This window comes from Ursus arctos, unplaced genomic scaffold (assembly GCF_023065955.2).
Source record: "Ursus arctos isolate Adak ecotype North America unplaced genomic scaffold, UrsArc2.0 scaffold_15, whole genome shotgun sequence".
Lineage (NCBI taxonomy): Eukaryota > Metazoa > Chordata > Mammalia > Carnivora > Ursidae > Ursus > Ursus arctos.
In genome coordinates, this window is record NW_026622819.1 from 11142216 (window position 1) to 11159633 (window position 17418).

At 44.2% G+C, this 17418-nt stretch overlaps 1 long non-coding RNA gene across 1 annotated transcript in view; it reads right to left on the bottom strand.

Annotated features, from left to right (window-relative positions):
• Positions 1 to 10286: 10286 nt before the first annotated feature.
• Positions 10287 to 17418, bottom strand: part of LOC125283376 (uncharacterized) — a 40894-nt gene continuing 33762 nt past the window's right edge. The window contains exons 3-5 of the long non-coding RNA XR_008959184.1: positions 16824 to 16926; positions 15408 to 15623; positions 10287 to 10421 (exon numbers count right to left, since the gene is read on the bottom strand). This is a non-coding gene — a long non-coding RNA (uncharacterized LOC125283376). The remainder of the gene's footprint in view (positions 10422 to 15407; positions 15624 to 16823; positions 16927 to 17418) is intronic.

The window sequence follows — 17418 nt, forward strand, 5'->3', positions numbered from 1 at the left end:
TCCTTGCCTCTTCTTGCTTCCAGAAGCCACTGGTATTGCTCGGCTCATAACCGCTCCCTCCATTTTCTTTCTTTTTTTTTTTTTTTAAAGATTTTATTTATTTATTTGACAGAGATAGAGACAGCCAGCGAGAGAGGGAACACAAGCAGGGGGAGTGGGAGAGGAAGAAGCAGGCTCATAGCGGAGGAGCCTGATGTGGGGCTCGATCCCATAACGCTGGAATCACGCCCTGAGCTGAAGGCAGACGCTTAACCGCTGTGCCACCCAGGCGCCCCTGCTCCTTCCATTTTCAAGGCACATCACTCCGAGCTCTTTGTTCACTGTCACAGGGCCCTCTCTCTCCACTCTGACTCCCCCCATGTCCATCCTCTTGGAAGAACCCTTGTCCTTTTTTTAAAGTTTTTATTTATTTATTCATTTATATAATCTCCACACCCAACATGGGGATCAAACTCACAACCCTGAGATCAAGAGTCCCACATTCTTCCAACTGAGCCAGCCAAGAGCCCCAGGACCCTTGTCCTCATGATTACATCAAGCCTACCCAGATAATACAGGATAATTGTCCCATCACCAGACTCTTAATCATGTCTGCAACTCTCCTTTCTCTGTAAGGTAATATTTTCACAGGTTCCAGGGAGTTCATAGATCCCGTGGACATCTATTCAACCTATTCAACCACACACTAGGGGCAGGCAAGAGGGTCACACACAAAACTTGAGGTTGGAACAAGGTAACAAAACAACTCTGGCTGTTAGTTGCAGATCTAGAAGTTAAGTTCAGATTCAGGTCTCGGAGAGAGATGAAGACTCAAGTTGGTGAGTAGCCCAGATGCATCATCAACATGATGGACCTTAGGTGGACATCAGGCCCTGGAGGCAGCTACAAGGGACAGGTTTTCTGTTTCGGGCAATACGGCAAACGACGTAATCTAAACACTCCCTCACTACCAAGAACTGAGAAGTGCTGAACAAAACATGATAAATAACTAGTAATTCAGTTGAGATTTTATTTATTTATTTATTTATTTATTTATTTATTTATTTATTTGAGAGAGAGGGTGAGCAAGGGAGGGGGGGACAGAGAGGGAGGGAGAGGGAGGGAGAAAGAATCTCAAGCGTACTCTCCACTGAGTGTAGAGACAGACCTACGTGGGGCTCAGTCTCACAACCCTAAGATCAGGACAGGACTGAAACCAAGAGTCAGATGCCCAATGGCCTGAGTCTCCCAGGCACCCCCAATAAATAACTTTCTAAATTCATAGCCACCTCCTAAGCAAGTAAGAGACAGCCTCAGGGCAAAAACAAAAATGAAACTGACAATCAGTATAGTAAACATGAAGCAAAGCTGGCGTTATTCCTTGGGGGTGAGACAGGTGGCAAGTTTGGGTAACCAAGGAAATTCGTGGGGGGTTTTTTTGCTTTTTTTTTTTTTTAAGATTTTACTTTTTTAAGTAATCTCTGCACCCAGTGTGGGGCTCAAACTCACAATCCTGAGATCCAAAGTCACATGTTCCACCAACTGAGCCAGGCAGGCGCCCCAGGAATTCATGTTTGAATGGCCACACAGGCACAGGGGAGGCCCCACGTCTGTCCCAGATGGAGATCTGGAACTGAGGCCTCTGGGGTAGTTTAAGAAAAAACTCTGCCTCTTGGCCCAGGATGAAGACCAAGACACAGTATCTTGGCCTGGACTTGGGAGGGATCATGAGGAAGATGCGGCTTTTACTCTGAATGAGATAGGAGGGGTTTGGAGTAGAAGAGAGACATGATCTAAGCTACAGGCTAACAGAAATGCTCACCTGCTGTGTTGGGACTAGACTGGAAGAAATAGGTGGAAGCAGGGAGCCCAGGAGGAGGACTATGCAGTGATGGAGGAAGACATGTTGGTGTGCTGGGCCCAGGTGGCAGCCAGAGAAGTGGGGGCAAGTGGTTAGATTCTAAATACGTATGAAGATAGAACAGATGATATCTGCTGACAGATTAGATACAGAGTAGGAGAGAGAATAGGAAATCTAGAATGACTGTGGGATCTCAACAACTTTGAGATTTGGGGCAAATTTTTACATTTAGGTATCCCAGTGGAGATAGTGAGTAGGCAGGACAGGTAAGTTGGGAGCGGAGGGGAGATATGGAGGCTGGAAATAGAAATTTGGCAGTTGTTAATACACCGATGGTACTGGGAGCCACAGGACTGGCCAAGATGACCAGAGAAGGGAGAGTAGATAGGAAAGAGGTCCAAGGATCACACTCCAACATTAAGAGTTCAGAGAAAAGGAGGGACCAGCAGAGGAGACAGAGAAGAACCTTCTGGGGGAAAATGCATGTGCTGCAAATCTAGTGAAGAATTGCTTCCAGAAGAGAGAGTGATTGGCCAGGTCAAGCACTGCTGGTAGTTCAAGTCAGATGACGACTGAGAATCAACTCTTGAGATTTAGCAACGTGGAGGCCAGTGGTGACCTCGACAAGAGCAGTTTGGTAGCCTGGCTAAATGAGAGCCTGGCTGGAAAGGGTTTAAAGAGAATGGGAGGAAGCAACTCAAGTGTCCATCAAAAGATAAATGGATTAAAGAGGTGGTCTATGGGGTGCCCGGCTGGCTCAGTTGGTAGAGCATCTGATCCTTGATCTCAGGGTCATGAGTTCAAGGCCCAGGTTGGGTGTAGAGATTCCTTAAAAATATACATATGGTCGGGGCACCTGGGTGGCTCAGTTGGTTAAGCATCCAACTCTTGATTTCAGCTCAGGTCATGATCCTGGGGTCATGAGAACAGCCCCATGTTGGGCTCCGTGCTGGGCGGGGAGCTTCCTTGAGATTCTCTCTCTCCCTCTCCCTCTGCTCCCCACCCCGAACTCTCTCTCAACAAAATAAATAAATCTTTAAATATAAATATAAATATATATTGAATACACAATGTACTATCATTCAGCCATAAAAAGAAATGAAGTACTGATACATGCTACAACATAGATGAGTCTTGAAAACATTGTAGCAAATGAAAGAAGCCAGTCAGTCCCAAAGGACCACATATTGTATGATGCCAATTATAAGAAATATCCAAGCATATTAGCGGTTGCCAGAGACTGGGGGTGCCTGGGAGGACAGGAGAATGAGGAGGAAGTGCTTGACAGGTCCCAGGTTTCCGTTTGGAGAGAAGAAAAATGTCCTGAAATCAGAGAGTGGTGATGGTTGCACAACACTGTGAATGTACTTAACACCACTGAGTGATATGCTTTAAAATGCTTACAGTGGTAAATTTGATGTTGTGTGTATTTTACCACACACAAAAAACGTTTAAGTGAACGGGAAGGGAGAAGTTGGAGAGGCGAACACGACAGTCATCCGGTCAACAGGACAGAAATAGAGCAGGAACACTGAGCAAGGTCATGAATAGAGTGCGCAGATAGGAATGAACAAGGAAAGACAAAATCAATGATTCAGGGGAGGGAGGAAGGAATTGCTGGAGAATGACCCTGAGCAGAGGAGAGAGATAAGATCATTTCAGCCACCATAAGAGGGGAGAGGGACCGCTTGTGAGCAGAGATGCAGCCTGTTGCTGGGCAGATGCTCAGTGAGGACCTGCAAAGTCTCTCTCTGAGACCCGGGGAGCAAGGTCATCCACTGAAACTGATGATTGCAGAAGAGGTTTGAAATAGTCTGGGAGCGGGGTGGAGCTGGCCCAGGGAACACAGTACAACCTGCTTGACTGCAGCGAGGGATACTGAACCGAGTGTTCCTTTCTAATGAGACCTTGTGAGCATCTTGCCCCCTCTGCTGCCATCTTTGTGACAACAGGCACAAAGCAGGTATTAAGTGGGTTTAACCAGGATTGTGGTTTAGCCAACAGTGATGGTGAATTTTATGTCAACTTAGCGGAGCTCTATTGCCTAGATATTTGGTCAATCATTTGGTCATGTTATTCTAGATGTTTTTGTGAGAGTGCTTTTGGATGAGATTTACATTTAAGTCAGCAGACTCTGGTAAGGTGGATTATCCTCCGTAACGCAGGTGGGCCTCATCTAATCAGTTGAAGGCCTTCTAGCACAAAAGCTGACCTTTCCTCAGCACAAAAGAATTCTTCAACAAATAGCCTTTGTACTTGAACTGAAACACGAGCCAGGCCACCCTACAGATTTTGGACTTGTCAGCCTCCATAATCATGTGAACAGATTCCTTAAAATAAATCTACGTATGCACATCCTGGTGGTTCTGTTTCTCTGGAAAACCTTGACTGAGGGTGGACTTTCAGCTGTATAAGGAGGAAGGTGAGGGCCCAGAGAGATGAGGTAAAGTACTGGTGGTAAGTTCAGTGGATTGTGGCCCTCACGGTCTTGAAGGATTGTTGGAGTGGGGAGTAGAGCGAATTATGAAGCCAATTCCAAACACCTTCAAATCAGCATTATGCAAGATAAATACTAAAATAGCTATGTTTCTATTTTTCTCCAGAATTGCAAGATTGAAGCTCTGAAGGCAGGGTGAACTCTGCCATACTTCTGATCTGAAACCCAGGCAGGAAGCAGCCTGAGAACATGCAGGTGGGAGATGGGAGGAGAACGGGCTGCATGAAGGAAGGGTAACAGGGTAGGTCTGGAAAGAGGATGGCCTGAGAGAACCGCCACACCCCTCCCAGCATGACGGAGGTCCAGGGACATTCCCATAACTCTGGAGTAGCCAAGTAGTAACTGAGAATTCCCTCTGGGGCCTGTTCAGGGTCATCTGGACTGGCGCAAGGAATGCAGAAGGCCAGGAGTGGCCGCCCAGAGCTAGGAGCCAGAAGGCCATGGCTGGATGCCCAGGCAGCAGGGGGAGGGCACTGAGTTCCCAGGAGCAATCAGTGTGCACAGAAAGTAAGACAAGGCCCCACCCAGGGACCAAGCAGGAAATCACACCTCTCCTCCTTAGGAGAACTAGATGCCTGCCATGGGTGCCCTGATGTTCCAGAAGCTTCTTGCTGCCCCCAGGAACTTCTCAGGGAGGAGGAAGGTGAGAGGAGAAGTTATGGAGGTGGAAAAGGCCTGACAGGACCTGTGAACTTTGGGTGATAGAGAAATTCACCCAAAAGAGACTTTTGTTTTTAACCAGAAAATACAGAACTACTCCGAGAGGCAAGGCCGCTCTTCTGAGTGGAAATGGAGCGAGATTGTTACAGAGATTGTTCCCACTGAAAGGAAAAGGCCGCTTCTAACAAATTCCAGAAGTCTGGTTACCCTTCTACATATCTGAATGGTGACTCTGAATTCCAAGCCCACTCAGAGTAAAAGGGCTGATGCTACTTAAAATAGTTCTATATGCTGAGGTCATAGGAGAGATTCAAAATAATCTCTGAATGGGCTTTAGGGCATCTAATCTAGTGGTTCTCAACCAGGGGTGGTTTTAACTCCCAGGAGACATTTGGCTTTGGCTGGAGACATTTGGATGTCACAACTGGGGAGACGCTCCTTAGGCAGCCAGCGGGGAGCAGCCAGGGTACTGCTCAGCAGCACCCCATGCACGGGCAGCACCTCACCACAAAGAATTACGTGGCCCCCAATGTCAGCAGTGTCAAGGCTGAGAAACCCTGGTCAAATCCCAAATGCTGTTCAGTCACGCATGTCCTCAGAAAAACTCCCTCCTGCCTCAGCCAGCTTCAGCTTAAGAATTTCCGAGGGCATTCGCCCGGACTAAGTGGCAGAGGCGGGATTTGTTCCCAGCTCTGCCTGACCCCAGAGTCTGTGCTTTTGAAACCTGTCTGTCTTATGTCAAGATCAGTCAAAACAGGGACATTCTGGTTGTGGTCCTCAGCATACCCACCCATACGGTGGGAAGTGAGGAGCTCTGCTGAAAGGCCCCTTCCCCCCAGATCTCTCTACCTGGTCCACCTTGCAACGGTGCGGGCTGCTCCTCGCTGAGAGTCCAGCCCTTCGTGCTGAGGCTTCCTCTTCCCAGGGGCCTCCCCTGAAAGTGCGGGTACCCCATATAGTTTGAAGAAATTACAATATAGCCTAAAAATGGTACTGCCTGTTCACTTGGACAAGATACTGATTCCCTTGTGCCTCAACATTCTCATCTGTAAAATGGGAATAGTAATTCCATCTGCCTTGGGGACTGTGGTGCAGGTCATAGGAATGACGATGCGGAGAGCCCGACGCATAGCGCCTACAATTTTGTGGTATGCGTTAACTGTGTGCTCCAGCGTTCAGAGGGGAAATCCGCATGGGCCCTTTAAAAAGCCTGGCAGGAACCCAGGTTTAAAAAACATTAGCAACAACAAAAGTGCAGCTTCTGCAGTTTCTTTTCAAGTAAGATGAACTGTTCAAAACTGAACAAGCATTAGTAAGTTAAAGCGCTGAAAGCGGTGAGTGACTGACTTATTCATTTGGTTGCCAAGGAAACCCTCCAGGTTGGGGGGAAAAAAGATTGTCATGGGGGTCCACACAGACTCCAGAAGTAGCCCACAGAACTCTGTCCTCCCTCCTTCACAGGGGGAAAAATGAGCAAGAGGCTCACGGGGCATTTCAGAGCTAAGCCATGTTGGTTGTGAGAAAGCCTCCTGGGTCAGCAGAAAGCCTGCTTCTCTCTGCTAGAGCGTGGCAGATCCTTTAGGACGGAGAAGAGCAGGTTGGCCACAGCCAGGGGAAGCAGCAGCCGTGTTCTCGGGTCCAGAGGACGCTGAAGGCAGCAGCCCATGGAGGTTGTCTGCAGGCCGTTTGGACCCCCGAGTGTAAAGAAAGAGAAAGCTAACTATTTCTCCAGAAAAAAGAGGGTGAAAAGTCACGAGGGAAGCAGAGGTAAGAAAATGCTTAGATGTAGATATTTCTGAAAAATTATTTCCCTGTTGTATTCCATATTTGTTATGGAGTTTTTAATTGTGGTGAGGTATACGTGAAATTGACCAGGCTAACGTGTGTGGTTCAGTGGCGTGACTGCATTCATACTGTTGTGCCACCGTCACCACCAACTCCATAGCATGTTCACCACCCCAAACAGAAGCCCTGTTAGCAGTCACTCGGCACCTCCCCCTCCTCTCAGCTCCCATGAGTTGTTTTCTGTCGCTATGGATTTGCCTATTCTGGATATTTCGGATGCAGGGGAGCACACAATATGTGACCTAATGTGTCTGACTTCTTCCCAAGCATGTCTTTCAAGTTCGCTCTTGCTGTAACATCTATCGGCCCTATTCCTTTTCATGGCTGAATAATATTCTATTGTATGGAGATGCCTCATTTTGTTCTTCCATCCATTTGTTGGTGAGCATTTGGGTTGTTTCCACTTTTTGGCTATTGTGAAAAATGCTGCTGTGAACCTTTTCTACATGCTTTGTTTGAACACTTGTTTTCGCTACTTTTGGGTAGCTATCTAGGAATGGAATCACTGGGTTATAAGTAATTCTACGTTTAACTTACCAAGGGATGGCCAAACTGTTGTCCGTAGCTGCTGTGCCGTGTTTTCATTGTTACGGATTTTTGCCAAATGAGTTTGGAAGCAATGTTTTCAAAAGGGTAACACCTGGGGCTAGTGAGGGAGCATTGCTGTTAGCCCCTGTGAAACGCAATCTGGTCATAAGAGGAGCAGTGAGGCTTCGCAGAAAGACGATAGAACCTGAAGCCAACATGCGTAGGTCCAATTTCTGGGTCTGACAACTAGTTGTTGGCCATGTGGTTAACCTTCCAAATCTCAGTTTCTTCAGCTATAAATGGGGAGCATCTGCTTCCTAGGGTTCTGATGAAGACTACAGGGTGATATTGAAACATCTGGCCTCTGGTAGGCTCCCTGTAAGTTCTAGGTATTGTTATTATAATGTAAAATGTTATTATCGGGGCGCCTGGGTGGCACAGCGGTTAAGCGTCTGCCTTCGGCTCAGGGCGTGATCCCGGCGTTGTGGGATCGAGCCCCACATCAGGCTCCTCCGTTATGAGCCTGCTTCTTCCTCTCCCACTCCCCCTGCTTGTGTTCCCGCTCTCACTGGCTGTCTCTGTCTCTGTCGAATAAATAAATAAATAATCTTTTTTAAAAATGTTATTATCATGTATTAAGAGCCGTAAAAGTCATGTTTAACTAGAAAATTCTGCCCTTGAAAGTCTATGCCAAGGAAATTAGGTCTTCCTATTTCTAATTTTGAAGAATCTCTCAAAACACATGCCCTATTAAGAATGAGTTGATAGTACTCTTCCGAAACAAGAAGGAGTGAAGAAAACCAGTGGTATGTGAGAACCAGCGCTGGCCTGGGTTCTGGGTTAAGTTCTTGGCATAATCACGCTTTCATTAAGAAAGCATCTATTGAACCTCTACTATGTCCTACTCACCAAGCTAAGCACTGAGAACATAGCACTGAGCAAGAGAGACAAAGTTCCTGCCCTCATGAAGCTTCTATTCTAACAGGAAAGAAAGACATTAAGCAATTCACAATAATAGCAAACACTTCTGGAGCACATACTTTGTATCAAGCCGATTCAAAGCCAGGGTTGGCAAACTACAGTCCATGAGCCAAATCTGGCGCATCCTCTGTTTTCATAAATAAAGTTTGATTTGAATACTGCCATACCCCCTCATTTATGGATTCTTGTCTATGGCTGCCTTCATGCAGCAGCAAGGTTGAGTAATTGAGACAGAGAACATGCAACCCAAAATATTTACTATCTGGCCCTTTATAGAAAAATATACCAAGCCTTATTCTAAGCACAACAAACCTTAGATGTAAGTACAGCGCTATTATTGTGCCCATTTGGCAGATGAGGAAACCAAGGCAGAGAAAGACAAAGTAACTTGCTCAAAGTCATGCATATGGAAAATGAAGAACCCAGGTCCATAGTACAGTCTGCTATAAAACGCATGCTTTACGATCTATGCTATGCCTACCTATCAAATACTGGGTGATTTAATCACAAATGTAAAAAGTGCTGTGAAGTAGTAGAGCGTGTAGTGCTTCACTAAAGGGTAAAGCTAAGGCTAGGATCTGAAGGAGAGGCTGGCTGGTAGAATCGGGCCATATTCCAGCTCTAATGAACAGTGAATGCAGGAAGGCTTTGAGATGGGAAACAGCTGGCGCACTGAAGGCACAGAAAGAAAGCCAGTGTGGGGGCGCCTGGGTGGCTCAGTGGGTTAAGCATCGGCCTTCACTCAGGTCATGATCCCGGGGCCCTGGGTTGGAGCCCCACCACGGGCTCTCTGCTCAGCAGGGAGTCTGCTTCTCCCTCTCCCTTTGTCCCTCCCCTTGTTCATGCTCACGTGCGCAGGCTCTCTTTCTCAAATAAATAAAATCTGAAAGAAAGAAAGAAAGAAAGAAAGAAAGAAAGAAAGAAAGAAAGAAAGAAAGAGAAAAAGAAAAAGAAAAAGAAAAAGAAAAAGAAAAAGAAAAAGAAAAAGAAAAAGAAAAAGCAAGCCAGTGTGGCTGGAGACAAAGGGAAGAGGGACTGGTGCCTGATGGATCTGATGAGAGGGACAGATTAGACAGAGCCGGGTAAACTATTTTAAAGTTCTTCAACTTTACACTAAGAACATTAATGAGCCATTGAAGGGTCTTAAGCAAGAACATGATGATATTAGATTTGCCTTTTTTCAAAGACGACTCTGGATACAGCGTGAAGATGAGGCTGGAAGGTGGGGACTAAGAGTGGAAGGAGAGACCCAGTAGAGGCTATTCTCAAGGTCCAGAGGAGAGAGAGCGGTGGTTTGAGCAGGGCTAGAGGAGTGGAGAAGGAGACAGATTCAGCTGTTTGGAGTGGCAGGGGCAGAATGAGGAAGAGTTAGTAACTCATGAGCTGTGGTGGAGAGAAAGAGAAAGGGTTCAGGGCAGGGCACGTGGCTTCAGCCCTTAGGGTATATTGTTTATAGGCTGCTTCTCTGGAGATTGAATTGTAGCAAGAGAATCTGCTCTAGCTAGTTTGGAAAGGGAGAGGATTATGATCGGGTATTAGTTACCCGAGAGAATCTTTGGAAGGAAGAATGGATCAAGTTCTAGGCGGGTGGCAAGGAACAACCCCCTGGGGAAGTCAGCAAGGAAACCCCAGAAGGAAATTGCCTCAGCAAGATGGAAATGCCCTATCCTGCCTCTTCCCACATAGGACAACACTGGGAAGCAAAAATCCCTGCTGATGCATCTGATTGGTCCACCTTAAGTCACGTGTCTGGTCCTAGCCACGAAGGAGGCTGGAAAATGTTGGGTTTCGTTTTTACGTTTGGGTTCTATGTTGGGGGAAAATAAAAAATGTGAAGAAGGGGTTCTAAAGATTTGGGGCTGGTATGAAGCAGCTGGCGGGTGTAAGGATTTGGTCACTAATACGGAAAACACTATAGGAAGAATTGGTTTAAAGGAAAAGCAGGGGTTCGATTTTGGACTCAGTGGAAATGAGGTACCTGTGATCCCCAGGAGGCAGCTGGAAAAATCGTGTTTCATCCTTATGGCAAACTGTAAAATCCATCTTGGAGTCCACTGCCCAAATGTCGCACTGCAAGAAAGTGGGGGAAACAGGACATGAATCCAGGACAGCGGCTACCATAGCTGTGGGTTTTTTTCTACCTCACAAACACTGCCTTACAGCTTTATCATTGTCCTTCTAATCTCTGCCAATTTTTGGTTAATACTAACATTCATACTTTTTATTCTATTTTGTATTTCTCCTGAGGCTAGCAAACACCATAAGTTAACCGGATGGCCTCATTTATGCTCTAGGAAAATTCTATCAATCCCAGCAGACTTTTCTTTAGAAATGTCATGTTGCGTCTACAGTTCATATAAAAATGCAAAGAACTTATAATTTAGTCAAAATGTTTTTGAAAAAGAACAACCGTGAAGCACTTATATTACCTAGATTTCAAGACTACTGTAAAGCTACAGTAATCAACAGTGTAGGTATTGGCAAAGGATAATCCTAAGATGAATGGAAAAGAAGAGAGAGTCCAGAGACAGACTGACATCTATATGGGCAATTGATATTTAACAAAGACGCCAAGGTAAGTCAATGGGGAAAGGATAGTCTTTCTCCATATAAATGCTGCTTGAGGAACCAGATATCCGTAAAGAAGAAAATAAACCTCCAGCCTTGCCTTACATGTTACACAAGAAGAAATGCATATGGGTCACAAACCTGAAGTAAAAGCTCACACTATATCTTTTAAAAAGGAGAAAAAAAATGTTTGTGACTTTGGCATAAACAAAAAGTTCTTAGAACACAGGAAAGCACAAATCATAAAAGAAAATATTGACACAATAGACTTCATCAAAATTAAAAGCTTTTGTTCTTTGAAAGATACTGGGGTATTTTCGGTTGTTCATTTTTTTGAAGATCTTATTTTTAAGTAATCTCCATACCCAGCATGGGGCTCAAACTCACAACCCCAAGATCAAAAGTCACATGCTCTACCAACTGAGCCATCCAAGCGCCCCTGAAAGATACTGTTAAGACAATGAAAAAGCCAATTGCAGACCAGCGGAAACAATGGACTTGTCTTAAGAACATATAAATTTTTACAACTCGATCAGAAGTCAAACTAGCCAATTTTTTTTAAATGGGCAAAAAGATTGCAACCGCCTTCCCTAAAGAGATATACAAATGGCCAATATGCACATGAAAGGTTCTCAACAGCATTAGTCATTGGGAAAATGCAAATTAAAGGCACAAGGAGTTAACACCAGACACCCACTGGAACGGCTAAAATTAAAAAGACTGGCAATACCACGTTGGCAAGGAAATGGAGCAACTGGGGGTGTAAAATTGTGCTTTGGAAGACAGTTTGGCAGTTTCTCAAAGAATTAAACATACACTTCACATGTGACCCAGAAATTCTGCTTCTAGACTCTTACCCAAGAAAAATGAAAACATACGTACTTAAAAGATTTGTATGTGAACATTCAGAAGGGTTTTCTTCAGAAAAATTGTGTTACATGCAAATACACAGCAATATAAAGGAATGGGACAGTGACACGTGGGTGAGCCTAGAGGATGTTATTACTAGTTGTCTCAGTCAGTTTTTCATGGTATCTGATCCAAAAGAAATACCTAACAGGGGTGCCTGGGTGGCTCAGTTGATTGAACATCCAACTCTTGATTTCAGCTCAGGTCATGATCTTGGGGCTGTGGGATCAAGCCCTGTGATGGGCTCCACGATCAGTGAGGAGTCTGCTTGAGATTTGCTCTCTCCCTCTCCCTCTACCCCTCCCCCCCAAAATAAATAAATTAATTTTAAAAAGAAAAGAAAGTAATACCTAACAGTTCTGTTTACTGAATAGTTGGTTCTAAACAACTTCACAATGGAGGTCCTTAATGTCCAACAGTAGTCTTCATGTTTCCCTCAAAATTTTATTTTATTTTATTTTTTATTTTTTTTTTAAAGATTTTATTTATTTATTTAACAGAGACAGCCAGCGAGAGAGGGAACACAAGCAGGGGGAGTGGGCGAGGAAGAAGCAGGCTCCCAGTGGAGGAGCCTGATGTGGGGCTCGATCCCAGAGCACCGGGATCACGCCCTGAGCCGAAGGCAGACGCTCAACGACTGCGCCACCCAGGCGCCCCTCCCTCAAAATTTTAAAACATTCATGGTCCCTGTGAGTTTGTTCCACAGTGACCCAGTGTAGTTCAGCACAGTATGGGAACCATGAAAAACGATGGTTGCCTAAGGCTGGCAGAAAGGAGAATTAGGGAACTTTCTGGAATGAAGGAACTTCCCTACATTTTGGTTGTGGTGGTGGGGCTAGCACCTATGTATATATACATTTATCAAAACTCATCAAAGTGTATTCCTAAAATGGGCGCATTTCATTGCATGTATATTATTTCTCAACAAAGCTGACTTAAAAATAAAAGCCAAAGGGGTGCCTAGGTGGCTCAGTTGGTTAAGCATTTGTCTTGATTTGGGCTCAGGTCATGATCTCAGGGTGATGGGATTGAGCCCCACATCAGGCTCTGTGCTAGGCATGAGGCCTGCTTAAGAGTCTCTCTCTCCCTCTCCCTCTGCCCCTCCCCTGTTCTCTCTCTCTCTCTCAAAAGAAAACAAAACAAATAACAAATAAATAAAAGCAAAAGATATCTATTTTGCATATGAAAATAGAAAATGTCGTGTGCACAGACATACACACCCACACATATACACACTCACTCTGCCTGGCCATAGAATCATAGAACTACATTTAGTTATTTTGTTATTGGCCCCACTAATTGACTCTTAGACTCAGTCTTCACCTCCCCTCTTCCCCTGCCACTCCTCCACTCCTGCCAATCAAAGATACTTTCATCATTTCATATATCTGGGAATACTATGAATTCAGATTAAAGAGCATGGAAGAAGCCTAAAGCAAGCATTCGAAGGCATGAACCACCATTATAAACTGAGGATGTGATATTAAGGTGCACAATATTTCACACAGTAGATGCTTATTGAATATTCATTGACTTAAATTTGTCGAATTTGTTGAGACTTGTTTTCTGAGATAGCTTATCATTATTCCTAAATAATAATTTGAAAATACCTCCAAATGGCTATCATTTATTGAACAACTGCTCTTCTGATAGACACTGTGATTAATGCTTTTTGGCTTTTTTTCATGAAATCCCCCAACTCTGTGAAATAGATATTATTAGCTTCATTATACAGACCCAGCAACAGAGGCTCAAAGAGGTTAAGTAAATTGATCCGTGTGAAAATCTGGGATTACTAAATGGAGATACTGGGATTTATATTCCCATCTGTCTACCAAAGCAGCTCACAGTCTTTACTACATGTCTCTGAACTGATTATTGTAAAAGACTAGAACTTTATACTGGGAATCTGAACCTCATCTTATTTAAAACCAGAGTATAAGGTGTGATGTCCCTCTATTCCTTCCTGATGTGTGATGGGTGATAGAGAACACTGTTTAAATGTCTCTTTGATTTCATCATTACAGAGTATGGTCCTCTCCTGAAGGATTTTCTGGGAAGGAAAATTTAGAATCATATATTCTTCTGATGGACAAATATTAGACATTCTAATGCATCTCTTGTATTATTATGGGATTTTTAGCTGAATTACGATTACACTAGGAATATTTAAATAACAATGACACCTAGCATTTTTAGATTTTATTACCATTTATGAAGCGTCCATCCCCTGGTGGTCTTCCCAAACACCATATGATATCACCATCAATTGGACACTGTTGTTGACTCTCCATCATCAGTTGATTTGTCTGAGTTCATCAGAGTAACCCCATTCCTCGGGCCAGTGAGTGGCTCAGGAATTGACATGTGAGCCAACCTAGCCAATCAGATGTGAAGAAACATCTTAAGAGCGATCCAAGGAAAGCCACAGGAAGAAAGGATCTCTTTTTGCTCCACTGGATGTTACCGTGACTGGATGGGACGTCTGGAAGTACCACAGCCTTCCTATTCCAATACCAGCCTGAGAATGCCGATGACACAGGATGGCAGAGCCGAGAAACAGGGAGAACCTGGCCTTGGTGATTCAGAATCAACTCCCCCTAAAGCCATTGTGCCTCCAGCTTTCCTTGTATGTGACATACCAGCTGTCCTTATTGCTTAACCTGTCTTGATTCCTGTTTCTACCACTTGCAGCAGAAAGGATCCTGATACTTTAGCCCTAACGGAGACTCCAAGAGGTTAAGCAATTTGCTCTACATCGCATTGTTAGTGTGATCGAAATTGGAATTGGAATCCCAATCGCCTACCAGCCCAGTCATCTTTCACTCACCAGCTGCTGTTAATTGGCAGAAATTATCTTACCCATTTTGATGAATATCAGCTGAATACTCAAAATATCATTTTTGTTGTAAAAGGATGAAAACCTTAGCTACCTTAAAGAGAAAATCCAGGAAAATAAATGTCTGTTGAATAATGTGATGCATAATGTAGACGCTTACTTTGGTATTATTTTACGATAGCAATTAACTTACAACTGAAAATATTTGGTTTAATTTAATATATGAAATAGCACCATCTCCTTTAGATATATACTCAGACAAACTGTTGTGTTGTTGTTTTTTAAGAAACTTTGAGAAAAACCTGCTGGGAAAGATTCTTTCTCATGGTAATTTTTTTTTGAAGATTTAATTTATTTATTTGACAGAGAGAGAGATAGCCAGCGAGAGAGGGAACACAAGCACGGGGAGTGGGAGAGGAACAAGCAGGCTCCCAGCGGAGGAGCCTGATGTGGGGCTCGATCCCAGGACTCCAGGATCATGCCCTGAGCTGAAGGCAGACGCTTAACAACTGAGCCACCCAGGCGCCCCACTCTCATGGTAATTCTTAAAGCCTACAAAAATAAAATATGATAATCATTTTTTTTCTACACTACCAATATGTAAGTTAACTTTTTTTCTTATTTTCTTCAAGGTTTATGCTTTACCCTTTAACAAATGTTTACAACAAATTTTCATCTGGCTAAACCTTTTTTTTTTTTTCATCTTTGGAGCATTTCCTACAACAATAGTTTAATCTTACCTCGGGATCTAAAGTTGGAAGGGGCTCAGACATCTGCTGATTTCTCTTCCTTCCCTGCAGCATGTAGGTCTTGGCCTTGAACGAAGTGAATGCGTGCTGCTTTCCCCAGCAGAGAAACTAACACCAGCACCGCCAGTGTCAGAAATGTCTTCTCACCAGGAGACTCTTCTCAGGTCTGACATAAAGCTTACATTGTATAGTTCACACATGTTTCCCCTTAACAAACAAACAAACAAAATATTTGAGAGAGAGGGGGTTGTGGGGAGGGGCAGAGAGAGAGAATCCTCAATCAGACTCCCCACTGAACACAGAGCCCAACATGGGGCTCGATACCACCATCCATGAGATCATGATCCATGCCAAACCCAGGAGTCAGTAGCCTAATCAACTGACCCACCCTGGCGTCCCTATTCCTTCTTTTTTGTACTTCCACAGTTGACTAGAGCCTCTCTCATCCTGGATTATATTGTAAGTACTTTGCCCAGGTACCCCTTGATGCCTCTTCACTGTCTTTGCTCAGGCGTCTTCCATCTCTCGTGCTGCCCACTGGCCATGCAGGGCTACCTGCCTACTCCGACAACCTTGGCATCCAGGGCCATGGCTGAAGCCTCCTCTGATGTGAGTCTCTTTATAGTTAGAGAGACAACATGTCCTAGTCTGCTGGTTTAGTGCTGGTGTAGACCTGTTGTCCAGCATGTTTAAGAGCACCTCCTTCCTCTCACCCTCAACAGTGACTTAGTTTGCTTAATAAGATTGATGATCCTCTTACTTATAGAATATGAAGGATCAGGGTGATTTCCCTGAACCTCCCAGCTTACATGGTCCCACACAGCAAACAGAGATCAGATATGGTGACTCAGCATACAGTGCTCTAGAACTGTGCTGTCCAATATGATAGCCAATAGCCACATGTGCTATTGAGCATTGATATGAGGCTAGTCCTAACTGAGTTCTGCTGAATGTATAAAATACACTCCAGGTTTTGAAGGCTTAGTACAAAAAAAGAATGTAAAATATCTCATTAATAATTTTTATATTGAAATTATATTTGGGGTGTGTCAGGTTAAATAAAACATATTTATTAAAATAAGTAATTAAAGTATAATTAGAATTAAAATATATTATTTAAATTATTTTAATTTTTTAATGTGGCTACTAGAATATTTAAAATTATACACGTCGGGGGGCACCTGGGTGGCCTGTTGGTTAAGCATCGACTCTTGATTTCAGCTCAGGTCGTGATCTCAGGGTCGTGAGATCAACCCCCACATTGGGCTCCTCGCTCAATGCAGAGCCTGCTTGGGATTCTCTCTCTCCCTCTCCCTCTGCCCCCCTCCCACTCATGCTGTAAATAAATAAATAAATAAATAAATAAATAAATAAATAAATTCTTTAAAAATAAAATAAAAAACCCACTTGCATTATGTTTCTGTTGGACACTGCTGCTCTAGATCCGGTGACTCATTTCCAGTCGTGGTTCTCCTTGACTTTCTTTTTCCTTTCCTACATTAACTTCGTGCTGCCAAGGGGTGGACAATAACAGTTTTGGGTATTACTCCTCCCAGATGGTATTTGCCTGGTGACCAGGCCATTGATAGTGCACAATCCTTACTAAAGGTGTTACAGGGTGGAAAATGCACTGGTCTCCATTAGGAGATTGGAGTTCTAGAGCCAGCACTACATCAGTGTGAGCTTAGCTGAGACACTGACCTCAGAGGCCCTCAGATTTCCCTTCCATAAAAACAAAGACTTGGAGCTAGACGACCACGGAAGCCCCTTCGAGTCTCTTCAAGGCCTGAGCCAATTTCAAGGCCTAGCCAACTATGGCTATTTCAGGGACATACGCAGGGTTGGTGGAGAACCGAGATTTAGGAGGAGCTCTTGGATTGCCTCTCAAATCATACTATGTGTGTGCCTCCCCGCCCCAATCAAAGTTGCCCTTATACCCAGAATGCCCCCAAATTATACCCCTTGTCGCAATGGCCAAGTCAGAAACCAGTATTTGGTTACG